The sequence below is a fragment of the Porites lutea genome, chromosome 2 (assembly GCF_958299795.1).
Source record: "Porites lutea chromosome 2, jaPorLute2.1, whole genome shotgun sequence".
NCBI lineage: Eukaryota > Metazoa > Cnidaria > Anthozoa > Scleractinia > Poritidae > Porites > Porites lutea.
Window position 1 is genome coordinate 35251626 of NC_133202.1, and position 15714 is coordinate 35267339.

The following is a 15714-nucleotide window of genomic DNA, read 5'->3' on the forward strand; positions in this document are numbered from 1 at the left end:
GTTCTGCAGGGGAGTGTGCTAGGTCCTATGCTATTCAACATTTTCATTAACGGTCTTTTCTTCCAAGTCAAGAAGGCCAAGTTGAACGCTTATACGGATGATCATCAGGTGTACTACTCCCACGTCGATCCGGCAGCTCTAAAAGCATGCGTATCTCATGATGTTGGGGTGGCCAATCAGTGGTACCATGAAAATGGGATGTTAGTTAATGAAAGCAAGCACCAGGGTCTAGTCCTCGGTGATACAGAGTATAGTTTTTCCTTCCCAGTAAAGGACACGTTAGAGATTTTTGGCACAGAAATAGATAATAAACCGAATTTTTCTAAACATATATCAAATGTACGCAAAAAGATTAATTATCAATTTAATGTTATGTTTCGTTTTCGAAAACTCAAAAACTCATTCGGACGGAAATCTTATTTAAACTTTACAAAGCGTATATTTTACCTCATTTTTATTATTGCTCCTCTGTCTGGCACTTTTGTGGAGCGCGCGATGCGGATAAGCTTGAAGCACTAAATAAAAGAATACTTAGATTTATACTTGGAGATTACTCGTCTCCATACACCACTCCTCTTTCAAAAGTTAACTCTACGTACTTCGTTGTGTAACAAGCGCGTTCAGAATTTCCTCATATTGTTATATAAGAGTTTGTTTTTCACTCATTTTTCTGCTTATATGAAGAATATGTTTTCACTCCGCTCCTCTTCCTATGATCTTCGAGGCAACTACATTGTTTCACTTAGTAAACCTAAAACAACTACCTATGGTCTGAACTCTTTTTCGTACTTTTCAGCTAAGCAGTGAATGCACTGCGGGACTTTTTTCGTACTAGTTTTTTTTTTTTGCAGACTTTAAGACGAAAATACAGGATGTTACCTTCATGTAGATTCTTTTTGCTTCACACACTTTAACTTAAAACTGTGAATTGTAAATAATATTTTCTTTTCTTTTGTTTTATGTGTTTATTATTATTGTTATTATTTTATTATTATTACTTATAATGCATTTAATGTATGTTATGTGTGTTTTCTCAGTGAAATGCACTGCAAAATATGTCCTGAACATGAACCACACAGTTTGTGTTGATTTAAGAATTTACAGTTCCGTACTAGTAACCGAAATGGTTAAATAGGTTATTTGCTGTCCTAGGTCTGTCCCCAAAGAAAACAAACGGTACCTTACAGTATTTCTTTAAAGATACTGTGAAGCACAAATGTAAAGGCTAGTTTACACATAACTGGTCGTCCGGGCCCGATAGAAGGAAAACAATTTTATGGCGAACACTAAAGTTGGGCCGATTTTTCTTTTAGGTCTTTCCTTTAGGCAGAAATGTTGACTCTAGAAATCGTAACCTGTAAATTTTCTGCTATCGAAGAGTATCGTGCATTAAAACGATTTTTTTTGCTTTGGACGTAAGACTTTTAGCTTGATGGGAGAGTTTTTATTTTAGGTGTGTTTGTAGGATATTTTTTCTTAATCACCTAGCCCCTTCCTCAAAAGGAGGATTCTAGTTAGTGGCTTAGAGTTTATTATCTTTAATTACTTTTCTTATAAGTACATAAACGGAGGCTTCGCTTTTAGCCCTGGCTAAATCTATATATTATTTGTTTAGTTGAACCTCCATCGGCGCCAATAAAAGACAAAGCGGTCAGAAATATAAGAGCTGCTATTCCTTTAACATCAAAAGATGACTATCCATTTTACAATGTGACTATAAACTGGGATCCGCCAGCTTACCATTACACCCAAGTGGTTGTATACTTTGTCATGTTGCGTATATTCAAAAGATGCAACGGGAGAATAATTCGCCATGACGTTGATACTCATCGAGAGGTAGGTTGGTTGCATCACCAGTGTAGGTTCTGGTGTTCGTTTCCTTTTCAGAAACTTGATTCGGCTTTACTATTGTAGTTTTAGGTGATTATGATTCGACTTGATATGTGCAGACCTTGCCCCCTGCACCTCCTCTGGTGCGTTTTGTGATGCCGTCGACCTGTAGCCTGCTTTGATTCCGCTGCATTGGCTTGCTCCATCCCACTTAGTGTTACACGCTACAGGATAATGATTCAGTCTTCACCACGTACTTAAGAGAATTGCAAGTTTTTCTATTCGCCTTTGTTTTCTATTTCTAGTTTAGCTGTACCTGAACATACATTGCGTATGGGAAATCACAAAAATCTTATACTTCTACATTTACTTGCAGGTGACACCGTATACTTCATTTTCTTATCTTCTACCTAACATGACATACGAAACTGAAGTAAGTGTTTCACAACGAGCCTTGGTATCGTAATATAGAGTACATGCAGCTAATCACCCTGTTTGTTGGCCAAGATTTGGGAACATTTGTGGTATCTCTGTACTTCTTAATTATTTTAATGTAATTGCGTTTGGTGGCATCCTAAGGGTTACACGTCTGAAACGTGAGTAGTAATAGAGGGTCATTTTACGCCTGTTTGGTACCTTCCCTTTATTGATATGCATTAGTGTCTTCCTGCATACTAATTTAGTGCTTCCTGCATACTAATTATGTGCCTTTCCTCCATTCTAATAAGTGCGTTCCTCCATACTAATAAGCGCCTTCCTCCATATGTAATGAGCGTTCAGCTAATTTGCATAAGTAATTCAAAACCAAGGTCTGAAAGCTCTAGGCTCTTGAGGTGTCGGCTGAATACCGTTGGACTTCCGTAAATTGCCCACAAAAGTGTAACTCAAGCTACCATAAACTGAAATGAAAGTAACCGCAATATCCGATTAAAGCAAGGTTTAAATCTTTTTCTGCCCCGCTAACCGCTCTTCTGAGGCACTTACTATTTCGGTAGTAGTAAAACGGCATAAACATTTTACATCGCGCTTTTTTCAGTCTCTGGCAGCAAGATAGTATGAAATGGAGGTAAACTCAAGAATTCAGTTTTGTGACTGCACTGCAACTTTGAAACTATTTAAGCCGCTTCCCGAAAGGCCGGGAAAATGTTTTTCGTAGAATTCGTAAAAGTAGCACCTTATACTCTAATTTAACATTACCAAATTTAGCAAACGCGCTAACTACTGTATGGTCCTGTATCAGTATGTAAATGCATCAAATCGTTATAAAGCCGACAGAAACAATTAACAGACAAGTACCGATATGATGTAAGATTTTTTTGTACTGCTTTTATATCAAGCAAAAATGAATTAGTCCTAGCGATATGTCACCATCGCAAAATCGCCAAATCCAGAGGCTCCTAGATGACTAACAGAAAATACTACAATGACTGTTCTCTTTAACTGCTGTTTTACTCCGCTTTGTTCAAGGCAATACTCGTGTCAAAATCAGTCTCGAGCGGGTGCTGAAAAAATAAGATGGAAAAAAGAGTAAGAGTCGAACAAGATTGTCTCCTCTAAAAATCAAATAAGTCGCGGTTTGTAATTTTTAGGTATACATTAGCCGGGATACTACAGTACTGATTAAGTTGATTGTCTGCGAAATTTTTTTGAGAAAAGAACCGACTCTCTCGAGTGTTGACCTAGAATAGAATAATCCAGAATAATAATTTTTAACATCAAATGCTACTGATATAATTATTAAGTTTTCTTACCTGTCTGGAGTCTCTTCCTTTTTTCTTCATTACTGATATCACTGATCTGGGAGCCAAACAAACACGCGCGGTACATATTTCCCTCCAGAAATAATTAAAAGCACTTTCATGAGTCAGTGACCAAAATACTAGAGCAAAATGGAAAGCGCCAAATGCTCGGGCTAGCGATCGTTTGTTGGGCGGCATGTGAATTTATAGCGCTTCGCGTGAAGGTGCGTGGAGATGGTCCGTTTGTTTTGTAGCCAGCCTTTAATTCTTCTTTAGTGGATAGTACCTACAATTGCAAAACTCAACAAAATACCACTATAACCGGCCAGGAAAAACAAGGATACGTTCAGTTAAAGGTATCTTAGCTTTGTTTTGTTATATTTTGACTTTTGGATTATTTTATTTCATGGGAGTTTCGACAACTCATCCTATTTTGTCCATGTAAATATTAATATATCTATTTGACACATACTACGTCTGGGTAGCCTGCGGTCTAAGCATGGCTTAAATAGATATATTACGCTAATTTATTCAACTTCATTTCTCTTTGCACTACAGCTAATAAATATTCCGGTGACATAACTACGATTTTCAGGCAACATAACGTTTGCCTCGCATGAGCATAGCGGGCCGCTTTGCAATTCCGGTCAACAGCCGGAGGAATTGGTTTACATGATCTTGCGTTAATTCCAGGCTAGGCCATTAAGTGATGATTTTTAAATGGCTACGGTTACGATCAAATTCCAAAACAGTCTCAAATATCTTGAAAATTTGTACTCGTTATATAAACAAAACCGGTATATTTGATTCACCTCGACTTCAATCAGCTGAAATCCCAAGCCATTCTTGTCATCTTAGCTGTTTTAGAAATCAAGCGTGTTCAGTGTGTCTTACACAAATTGCACGCTTAGTGTGCTATAATTCGCGCACCTACCGTGACATATGGCACGCTCCAAAATCAAAAGGTCTAGCGTGTTAAATTTACCAAAACAAAGCTATGTGCGTCCGTCTTTGTTTTTGCAATTTAATATGCGCATATCCGTGATCTTTGACACGCTAAGCGTGTCGTGCAAGCGTGACGTGAGCGTGCTTTCACCTTTAACATCAAATTCCTGTGGAGGGTCACATATGCGATCACCAGATCCCCGAGGAGACAAATTACATCAAAGAGGGCTTTCTTCGGTATGACGATTGTGGAACAATTACACACAAAAACTCGAAGATTTTGGAAACCAATTTCTATTTGCTTCTAAAGAGGAGAACTAAGAAGAATTAATTTCCATTCCTTTTCAAATCGCTGTGTATTTGACACTTAGCTTTTTGCCATCGGTTTTCCATAACGTTTTTAAAACAGTATCTTGTGTCTGGTTTTATTGGTAGCAATTATTAGTCGTGTGTTTTAATTGATCCTTGTGAAGTGTTTTATTGTTTGCGTTTTTATAATAATACGTCAAGGTTCTCCTTTGTGGTTTTTACTGCAGAGCTGAACTAATTTGTATGCATTGATGAGCTTGTTAACTCGCATAATTAGTTGACTAATGGCACGTGAAACTACAAGATTTAGGGTTAGGGTTAGGGTTTAGTGAACAGAAATTTCCAAAAAGCGAACTCAAACAAGTTGTTTCCTTAGCAAAGCGATTGCAAAATTCGAAAACTGCCCGCTGTTATTTTAAACGCATGATAGAGACTACATGAACCAGTCAGGGTTAAAAGAGACCAGGCAAGCCTATTGTGCCGATTGTATTGGAGAGTCGCTCATTACATATAGAAGAAGGTACTTATTAGTATGGAGGAAGGCACATAATCAGTATGCAGGAGGGAACTAAATTAGTATGTAGGAAGACACGCATATTAATAAAAGGAAGGCATACGGAAGGCAGGGGAAGACACCAAACAGGTGTAAAATGACCCTCTATCACTACTAACGTGGTCAGAGAGAAATAAGGCAGTCATTTTTTTTCATCTTTGATAAAATTATTGTGAATTTAGCTTTTTCCAAGGGCTGTTGTACAGTCTTATTATGTCCAGATGCGTTTTGGAAAGTATAACGACAAAAGAATTTAAGAATTTATTGGAGAGTTTGGCTTTATCGCCACTCCGAAAGTCAGTAGAAGAAGTCAAGGATTTCATTGCATAAGCTTCTTAATAAGGTAGAAACGTCTACGTTCTAGTTGTTTGATCATTTTTCTTTAGCGTCATAGTTTTATCATTTCTTGTTTCGAGGGGTGTGTCTTAGTGTGAGTTGGTGCTATCTTGCTTACGAGTATATTATTCTCATTTAATGCTTCAACTGGCTGTCTGGATTTGCTAGCACTCGTGTAGACACCCAATACTCTTGTCGTATTCTTTTAACAAAAAATAGTTAAAACCAATTTTACAGTAGCCTGTGTCAGGCTCTCGGTCGTCAGTACAGAAGAGCGAAAAAAGCGGGCGAGTAGCAAAAAAATGGCCTGAAGAGAGAAGTGGAGAGCCTGTACGCAACTTTTTAAAATACCTCAGCAGTCCGTCAACTACCTCGCTCTCTTCCAGAAAAACCATTCCTCGTGTCAAAATCTCAAATGTCAAAATGTCAAAATATGCGATGTAGGAGGGTGTCACACGCTTCATACATACAAACATACTCACATTCACACATACATACTCACATACATACACTGATATATACATACATAGATACAGCACCAGGCCTTTATTTGTGTATCTGACCCGAAGTATGATTCTGTACAGGTCGGACCGATATTCGCTTTTGGAAGGCCTTATTCAAATTCAAGGCTCATAATCTTCACAATACCTGGTTAGTGAACTTTAAACTAACTCCCATGTAATACAATATATGACACACCGAGGCGGCACTTTGTATAATATTAATTTTTCAGTTTTTTATCCAAACATTTGGAGAGCCAAAATAGCTGTTACCTACGGTGAACCTTGAAAATGACGGGACACCTTATTTCACTTTTTAACTGTATGAGATGTCGGCTATTGTGTATAATTAATGCAGTTTAATGAAGGGAAGTCCTTGAGCAAGTTTTTAATGGCGGTAGGGTGAGGGGTCGTTCAGTATTGTTAACTTTAACTGACTTAAATGAAAAACACTTTGATAAGTTGACATCAATCTAATTACAATTCTTTCTTTTTAGATATAAATCGGACAGAACTCTACGTTCGTTTTAAAGGAAACCAGTTTAACCCTTCGCCAAAAGGGAATAGCTTTGATGTAAACATTTCTTGGGATGAACCAACATTTTACGGGAGACTGACGGGGTATCAGTTTTCTTACCAAGTTGGCAATCGAAAAATGGTAGTGAACGAAACTGTAAGTATCTAAAATAAGTTTTCTTTTGCCGTTGAAATAAAACCAGTGTCTGAAATAAACCTAGTCTAAACAGCGTACAAATGTAACCTCTAACAGATCTCTGATCGAGAGTAGTTATTGGTTTACTCCTTTCCATAAAGGAATACCTCTACACGCGTAGAGTGGCTGCCAACCCGGGTTAGCTCCCCGGGTCAAAACTAGACACATTTAAGAAATGCATTCACTGTTGTACTGATTGCATCATTAGGCGGAAACATTAAGCCGTGGGCGTTGACTTCCCCATCCTCATTTTATTATTGTTATTTATTATTATTAGGAGCGGAAGGAAGCTAATGGAGTTCCACACGGCGCTGTTTCAGGACCCGTAATAGTCCTCATATAGTAAAGAGATATTCATTATGCATGTTTGTTAAGCGTGAAAGGAGTATGCTTTCGAGCATTTCAGTGTGTGGAAAGGACAGTAATATAACCCATAACTTCGTTGGATGGAAAAAGCAAAATATCAAGTTTTGATTTACCGATTTATCGTCATTGTGAAATATCGCACAACATTAAGTTAAGATTGCTTTAAGAAGCAAGCCTTTAGGTCTTCGCAAAGCTCCCTCAGCCCTTCCTTTCCTTTGATCTTTACTGTTACTTTTTCTTTTAGGAAAAAACTCACTTTATTATTCCGGAAGTGATGCATGGCGAGCAATTTACTTACCGGGTAAGATTTTCCTCTAAGTCAGTTTTCCTATGATAGTTTTTATGCGGTCACTCAGAGATTCTTTCAAAAACTGTTTACACTAGTTTAAGTTGTAGCAAGGTTTGTTCCTTTTCCTCTCTTTAGAGGCTTCCTTGTAAACTTGAGATGAGTGCCTCTTTCAGTCTATTTGCTTCGCAGGTACTTAGGTAACTTTTCCCACAGTTGACCCAGTACATGAGCAGTGTTTAAATCATCCATACGAGACATGCCTTTCATAGCAATAGGTCCAGCGCAACAGAGAAGTCTTGGAGGGCTAAGCCATTGTTTGGTCCAATTATAGGCGTCAGTTATCTTGAATGGACCACCGAATTCTCTTTAACAGTCTCTTAGCTTCTTCATAGGATCCTTCTATTTTCCTTTATAAGCAACCGTTTAAAACTTCTTTCGCTTTACCTGACGTGTATTGACTCAGAAATTATAATCTCTCATGGGAATGTTCAACCTTTGATTCGATTAGTGACTCAAAGGCAGTCAGTAATAATGTATACTCCATAGCATCAACGTAAAACATAGGAGGCTCGTTCGATGGCAGAAGACTTCTTGCTTGTTGATTAAAAATAGTCTGAGAATACTCAGTTTGTTTTCGTTAAATTTCCACTGTCTTGGAAAGTACTGTCTTTGACGGACAAACTGGTCGAACAACCTTGTGATGTTGATGATAGAAGACACCATACCTGATCCGGAGCAGTATACGTAACAGCAAGAGTCGTTGCCAAATACGGGTATGATGAAGAATGTACATTCGAGGGGTGTTTATGGCGCTTTGCCGTGTAGTCCGTTGTCTCTTCCGTACTCCGTGATGCACCTGTATTTATCGGTGTTGTGTAAATGAGTCCTTTGTGAGGTACCGCAAACGCACTAAGAGGACTACAATCAGGGACAAAAGTAGTTGACACACTTGTTTAAAACGGGTGCTTTTAACAAAAATTTAATTCATCTATTATTTCATTCTTTTTAAACGCCGTAAATCCCCTCACCCCCCGAATCAATGTTGTCTGAAGTAAAAAAAAAGTTTTGAGGGTTCAAAATTCAACATTGATTTTGCGGGGGAAGGGATTGGGGTAGACTGGGGAAGGGAATAAGTATATCCACTATGCAAAAAGGGGCCATTTTACGGAAGTGTGTCAACACTTTTGTCCCGCATTGTAGCTTGTAAAGGTTGTTAATAATCTGTAACGCCTAAGGAATTTAGAAGTTGTTACTGAGAGGTTGGTTCCAAACCAGCAAATTAAAGTTACCTGATTGCATTGGACAAATCGGAAGACTTTGTGTATGAACAGATGCACAGGTTGACTCTTCATTCTTCATTTCTTCGTAAATCCTTTCTCCTTCCCTTGCTTGAGCTAAACTCTGTTCATTGATTACCTTTATCCGTTGGAATTTTTCACCTTTTGCCCACTTCTAGCGCTACAGCATCACTGACCGTCGATTGTGCGCCCATATCCAGCGACCTTTGAACCTTTACTGAATTAGGAAGTTCCTTTTCTGGTGCTGTATCCCTTGGTTGAGTGTGAAGCGGCGATATAACACGAGACATTGTTGGGGAGTGCGAACTCGTATCATGCAAACGCAGCAAATTGTCCCGCTCAAAATAAGCCGCAAATCCTTTTACTTTTGCCTTCAATGACCCTAGTAGTCACTGAAAACCGAATCCGCTCTCTTGAAAGTAAAAAAGACATTTTATTAAACATGAACAGACAGCATGTCACCTTGTTTGTTCTGTTGGATTTGAGCGCGGCTTTTGATACCATTGATCACGGTATCTTACTTGAGAGGCTTAGGTCTGCATTTGGAGTTCGGGATACGGCACTGTCCTGGCTTGCATCATATTTAAGTGGCAGAACTCAGCAAGTTTCAATCGACTGCACACTCTCAACGAAGTTTAATTTGGAATGCGGCGTACCTCAAGGTTCGTGCCTTGGGCCTTTGTTGTTTGTTGTCTATGCTAGCAAGATATTTGAAATTGTTGGCAAAAATAATTTAGAGATCCATTGCTATGCGGACGATAGCCAACTCTATTTATCCTTCTGTCTTAATGATAATGCTAATCAAGAGGCCACCTTGGCTTGGGTCGAAAGGTGTATTGAAGACATTGGTAACTGGATGCTGAACGACAAAATTGAAACTGAACAATGATAAAACTGAATTCATGATCATTGGCACATCGTAGCAACTAGCTAAAGTATCTATTAACAGCCTTCGTGTTGGGACAGCAACTATCACTCCTTTGTCGTCTGCAAGGAACTTGGGCTCTTGGTTTGATTCCAAGCTTACGATGGCAATCCATCTTTCAAAAACATGTAACTCTGCCTTCTATTATTTGTATAATCTGAGACACATAAGAAAATATCTATCTAAAGACAACACCAAGACTCTGATTCATGCCTTTATTTCAAGCAGAGTCGATTACTGTAACAGTCTTTTATATGGCCTGCCAGAGTATCAACTCAATAAGCTGCAGCGTGTGCAGAACAAGTATGCTAGATTAATATGCAATGAAAGTAAATATTGACACGTTACTCCTTTATTAGTAGATTTTAATTGGCTGCCTGTAAAGTTCAGAATTGAATTTAAAATCCTGTTGATTGTTTTTAAGATTTTTAAGGGCTTAACACCTTCGTACTTAAGTTTTTTAATTACTACTCCTAAACCTGTATCTAAATATAATTTAAGAAGTTCTAGCGACAGTACCCTACTTAGTTATCCGAATGTTAAGCCCAAGGCAACTCTCGGTGAAAGGGCCTTTCTGTTTGCTGCACCTAAGTTTTGGAATGCTGTGCCAAGATTTATTAGGGAATCCATTTCAATTGACACTTTTAAGAGAAAGTTGAAGACTCACCTTTTTAAAAAAGCATTTTGTACCACTTACTAGATTATAACATTGTATTTTTAGCTTACTAGATTATAAATAATTTTCAGCTTATAATTTTTAAGATTTTGCTAACAGATTTTATCTTTTTAACTTTTAGCCATTAGTTTTTCTATTCTATATCTATAATATCATCTTATATTATCAATTTCATTATCATAATTATTCATAATTATTATTAGTAGTAGTATTGTTTTGTTTTTGTTTTTTTCCCTATGGCGCATTTGAGTATATTTATATAGATATTTGCACCTTATAAGTTTTTGAAATTAATTAATTAATTAATTTAAATAAAAAATTTAAAAAACAACATATTGGTTTTCTTTCAGGTTACTCCAAAATACAACTATACGTGGTTGAGAGGAAAAGAACAACTTGGGAAGGCAACGGCAGAAGGTATCAACGACAAAACTTAAAACTGTTCTTAAATTGTAAATGATTATTTACATTTTGTTCACATTATGGTTTGCAGCATTTTTTACGCACTACAAGGATCGCCTCGTAATAACGGTATCAAGCAACAAATTCAATTCACTGCTAAATTTTACCTGGAGTACGATAAACGATGAAAAGCGTAGAATATTCCAAGCATACTAAAAAGACTGTTCCAGAATATTTAATTGTAAATAACGGTGTATCGCAAAGGTCAGGGTTCGAATCCCAGCAAGCCTTAATTTTTTCAGGCTTTATTTTTGTAGCTGGATATAGTTACGTATTTAACTGCGATGATCTTCTTTGCATTTTCTTATTTTTTAATTCAGTTGTTCAAATATATGAAATTCACATATCCATCATTTCAAAATAATAAAGATAATGTAGCTCTCTTCCAAAGAGCTAGACCGATACATCTTAAGAGCCCACGACTGTAAATATCGAGAATCGCTGGCCAGGATAATAAAATCGAAAATTCTGATAATTTGTCAGAAAAACCCCTTTGCAGAACTATCTTCGAAAAAAATATTTTCAACATTCAAGAATCTATAGTTTTCGAGAAAATGAGGAAAAACGAAAATAGCGGTTTTTACCTAATTAATTATGCAAAAATTAGAGTAAAAATGACCTACTTTATCGCGTCTGTACCGAGGCAAGATTCAAAGCTATAAATCAGAAATATTTTTGTTTAAGAGCATTCTATCTTTTCTTTCTATCCATGGTATGTTTTAAACCATGAACTTGATTTTGAATTTTTTATGGTTTTTTAAAAACTACCATCAATGGCACTTTTTAAAATGGCTAAAAAATGAGCAACTTAAGAGACAAAAAACTCACCTTGGTATATGTGATACCTAGCCAAAATGTATACTAGGAAAAAGTTCAGCTCCTATATTAACAGAATATGAAATAAAAAATCTGGGTACTCCGGATTCGCTTTTACAAAATAAAAAGTTTCGTGACCACCAGTGGAAAAATGTCACAAATTTGCATAAGCCAAAAATGGGTAGAGAAATGATGCCGCCTGATTTTTCTTCGTAGTTTCGGTACGTGGTATATTCGAAACGTAGGAGAAAGGATGAAAGCGCCTTTAAATGAAGCTAAAATTAAGTAAAGGGTCTGAAAAATTGATCACGGATAACAAATTGCTGTGAAGGTTGGTGACACAATGTGGCAAATTTGCATAAAAAAGGCATCTGCATATTCCTATCGTACACAAGGACGGTTTTCAATACTGTTAGCATCACGCAATATTTGGGGCTTGAAATAGCATAACCAAGAGAATAGCTAATGCTAAATGTTTTGTAATTTGTATCTTAGCTCTTCTTAATTGTACATTATAAAATTAAGATTGCTCAGCAATTGTTGTTGGGCGTTGGAGTACTGTATTCTGCAATTGCGTGACCGTTGTCAAACTCATCACAGTTAGACTTTATTTTTACCGGTACGACTAAAAAACTGTGAGCTTATGAAGTGTGTAAAGAAATATTATTCTTGTCAGATGACTTAGCTTTACTTTATTCACCTGAATGAATTTCGCGGTCATACATCTTTCTTGGAGTGGGCACATGCTTTTATGGTACCGATAGTTCATTCGTCAAGGTATTTTAGGGGATTTGCCATTAATAACATTCTACATCAGACCCTATGAGTTTTCAATCAATAAAAATCCGAAAAAGTTAATTTTCTCAGTAGCTTTTTAAAGTTATGTTTTAGTGAAATTGCCACGTCTCGCATATTAAAAATAACGTAAGTAAAGACAAGATTAAAGTAATCATTGCCCCCTTTTCTCTCCCCTCTTTTCTGAAATTCTTTCACCTCCTCTTTCTGCCTCTTCACTGTTCGTGCGTTCAACACTTTTAAGTCCAGACACGATTTCGAACACCCAGAGATAGTCAAAGATCGCCAAGTGGACCGACCCGTAATTGTGCCATTGATTAGTTGAAATCTTCATTGAACGGACCCTCACGGATCCTTGCAATTGTCCTCTCAATAGAAAAAGTAAATCAGATGGAGGGAGTACTGCCGACACTGGGGTCGTTTTGGTGTTTGTTTTTTTTTTAACCATGAATATCCTTCATGAACCCAATTAGCTTTCCATTCATTCACCAAGGTTGTAAACTGATCAAAATCAACAAGGATGGATTTTTCCACTGGTACCTCATTAAGCAAATTTTCACCTATCCTCATGTATCTTGAGAGAGTTACACACACACAAAAAAGCAACATTTGGGGCAAAAAAATCTACTTCCAGTTTTTCTATTCACCTTCTATTCTCTACAGATTAATTAAATGTCTCTTCCTGAAAAGTTTGCCAGCCAAAATCGTTGCAAAACAAAGACAGTGGGAAGACGATTAAGTGCCCGGAGCAACAGAAGAAGAACGGCAAAGGGAAAAAAGAGAGCGGGAGAGAAAGATCGATATAGGTTCGTGAGAGATATCCAAATTTTGGCTTCTGTGAATGCGCGAAGAAAGCTTCTAAATTATGTACGTCCAATTGAGCAGTCTTGTGTTGCTTATCTCTTTTTCAGCCATTCGCATATCAAGCTAACTGGCTAGCCTGCATAACAGGTGTGCGTTTTTCAGGCGGGCGAAGGCAATTACGCCCAAAGCCGGAGCGAATGCAAGCGCGAAGCGAGTGAGGAGAGCCATTAAGGGGTATGTCTGGGGCGGAATGCCAAAAAGCAATGGTATGTGGACAGGCCGTTGTTTTTTCTGCGTCTTCCCGTCGCGCTTGTCTGGTGCTTCTCACTCACTTCGCGCTTACCTTCGCCCTCCGGCAAAAACGCGAGAAAAATAACGCCTGTTATACAGGCTACTAACTGGTTGAAGGCCGGTCCAAAAAGGAGGATTTGGTCAAAAGGCGGGGTTTTCTTCTACTAAAATTGGCCGTCAAAAAAGAGTTAAAGCGGCTATGCCACGCTAATTGCTGATTCATTTTAAAAACCTAATATGGTCTTCATTTCGCATCAATTTAGTTCCAACAATTATGGTGCAGTTTTGTTATGTAAGACTATATTAAGGCACTGAAACTGTTTCCTTTCGCGTTGTTACTACTGATGGCCAGGATGGACATGGACTCAAAATTGGAAAAATTGGGCCATCTTTTTCAAGTTTAAATGCATCACCCAAAAAGATATATTTGGCTAGTGCTCCCTGATAAAATTATACTTGTAAGTCTACACCGAACATTTTTTGACTGGGTAAAGGCAGTAAGTAAGAATTGACTTTAGCACAGAATCAACCTAAAACAGCAAATATACTGATTTTGGGTCTTCTTGACAATAACTGTCACAGGGGGCCCAGAACCCCCGCCTCACACATTGACAATCTGTAACCAGCTGTTGTCATGTTTCGTTCCTGCGGATATGTATACGTAATAGCATGACTTGTAGTGAGATTTGGCATAAATACCACGAGTGATATTTCGAAATTGTTATACGTAATTTCACGAGCTATTAGGCGAGTGAAATTTGAGACAATTTTGAAATATCACAAGTGGTATTTATGCCAAATATTACGTACAAATCATGCTATTATTTGTTTATACTACTACCCACAAAAGGTTTGTAATTTTCACATGTAGGTATTTCAAATTAAGCTGAAATACCACTGCTCTAAGCCAATCAAATTGCAGAAATTTCTCATGTAGTATAAATCATATTAGATCAGGATACCGTCCAAACTTAAGGACACTGAAGTTAGAGGGCCTGCTGCTAAGAACGAAATATTTTTTTGCCTGGTATCAAAAATAGCTAGAGCTAAAATTTTCGTGGTCAAAATTCGAAACCGAGGAAAAAATGTTTTTCCGCACTTTTTTGGTAACGGCACATGTTATTCAGCAATTGAATAGCCCCAACCCTCTCGCATATACCATAGCTAAAAATCAATTTAAGAGCAGTTTTATCGCATAACTCTTCTTTCCCTTTGTCTGAATCTTTCCTTCTTTACTTTGGGAAACGGTTAGACGTAAATAAAACCGCTGATGCTACTTACTTACTTCGCTATCTTATTTAGCTCCTTGGTCGCTATCAACTACCCTGCTTGCAGAGGCCCTTCGATCTTCCTAGATAAGTCGGAAAGAGGAAGAGAAGGGTAACTATCAACTGAACAGTAATTCGATCGGACGTTCCGGCGTGAAGGCACGAGCTGGGACATTGCGGGTACTGACGTTAATACTCCTGAGCAAAAGGCAGGTATTTCTTTCAACAAAACTCGAGTCTGCTGTAAACTGAAAAACGTAGTCAAGTTACGCTTTTACTCTGCGTCGCCTTACTGCCCGGTTAGTAAATGGTACTTACGTCGATATAAGTTAGTTGCCGCATACTGCGATAGGCCAAGGGCGTCAAGGATGACCTTTCTGATACTTCTTTTTTCAAGATGATGCTACGTTTTGCAAGCACTCGACATGGGTAGGAGTTGGTTAGAGTAGCTCAAAAGCGGTGAAGAAGGAGTCTTATCTTCCATGGACAAATCCTAGTCGCATCGTCGTGAAAGGTGATTTACTCTGTTGGAGTAGAGTTGAACCTCCATGTGCGACCACCTCCCTTACACGACCACCTATCCAAAACACCAAAACCCACTCAGTTAAGTCTTACAGTTGGAATCTCTCCTGTAAGCGCCCGCGACCACTAATTGGGCTGACTGTTTAATGATCTTGCATTGTTTTTAACCTCTTGTAAGCGACCACCTGACGAGTTTCTGATCTCTTGAGGTAGGAACAAAAACAACATGGAACTGCACATATCGTAACTTGGAAATTGCATGCAATAAATTATATTCC

At 37.9% G+C, this 15714-nt stretch overlaps 1 protein-coding gene across 1 annotated transcript in view; it reads left to right on the forward strand.

Moving 5' to 3' along the window:
• The first annotated feature begins 10885 nt into the window (after positions 1 to 10885).
• LOC140926105 (uncharacterized) overlaps positions 10886 to 15714 on the forward strand; it is an 81214-nt gene continuing 76385 nt past the window's right edge. The window contains exon 1 of the mRNA XM_073375901.1: positions 10886 to 10895. The gene's annotated coding sequence lies outside the window, so the exon portion shown is untranslated. The remainder of the gene's footprint in view (positions 10896 to 15714) is intronic.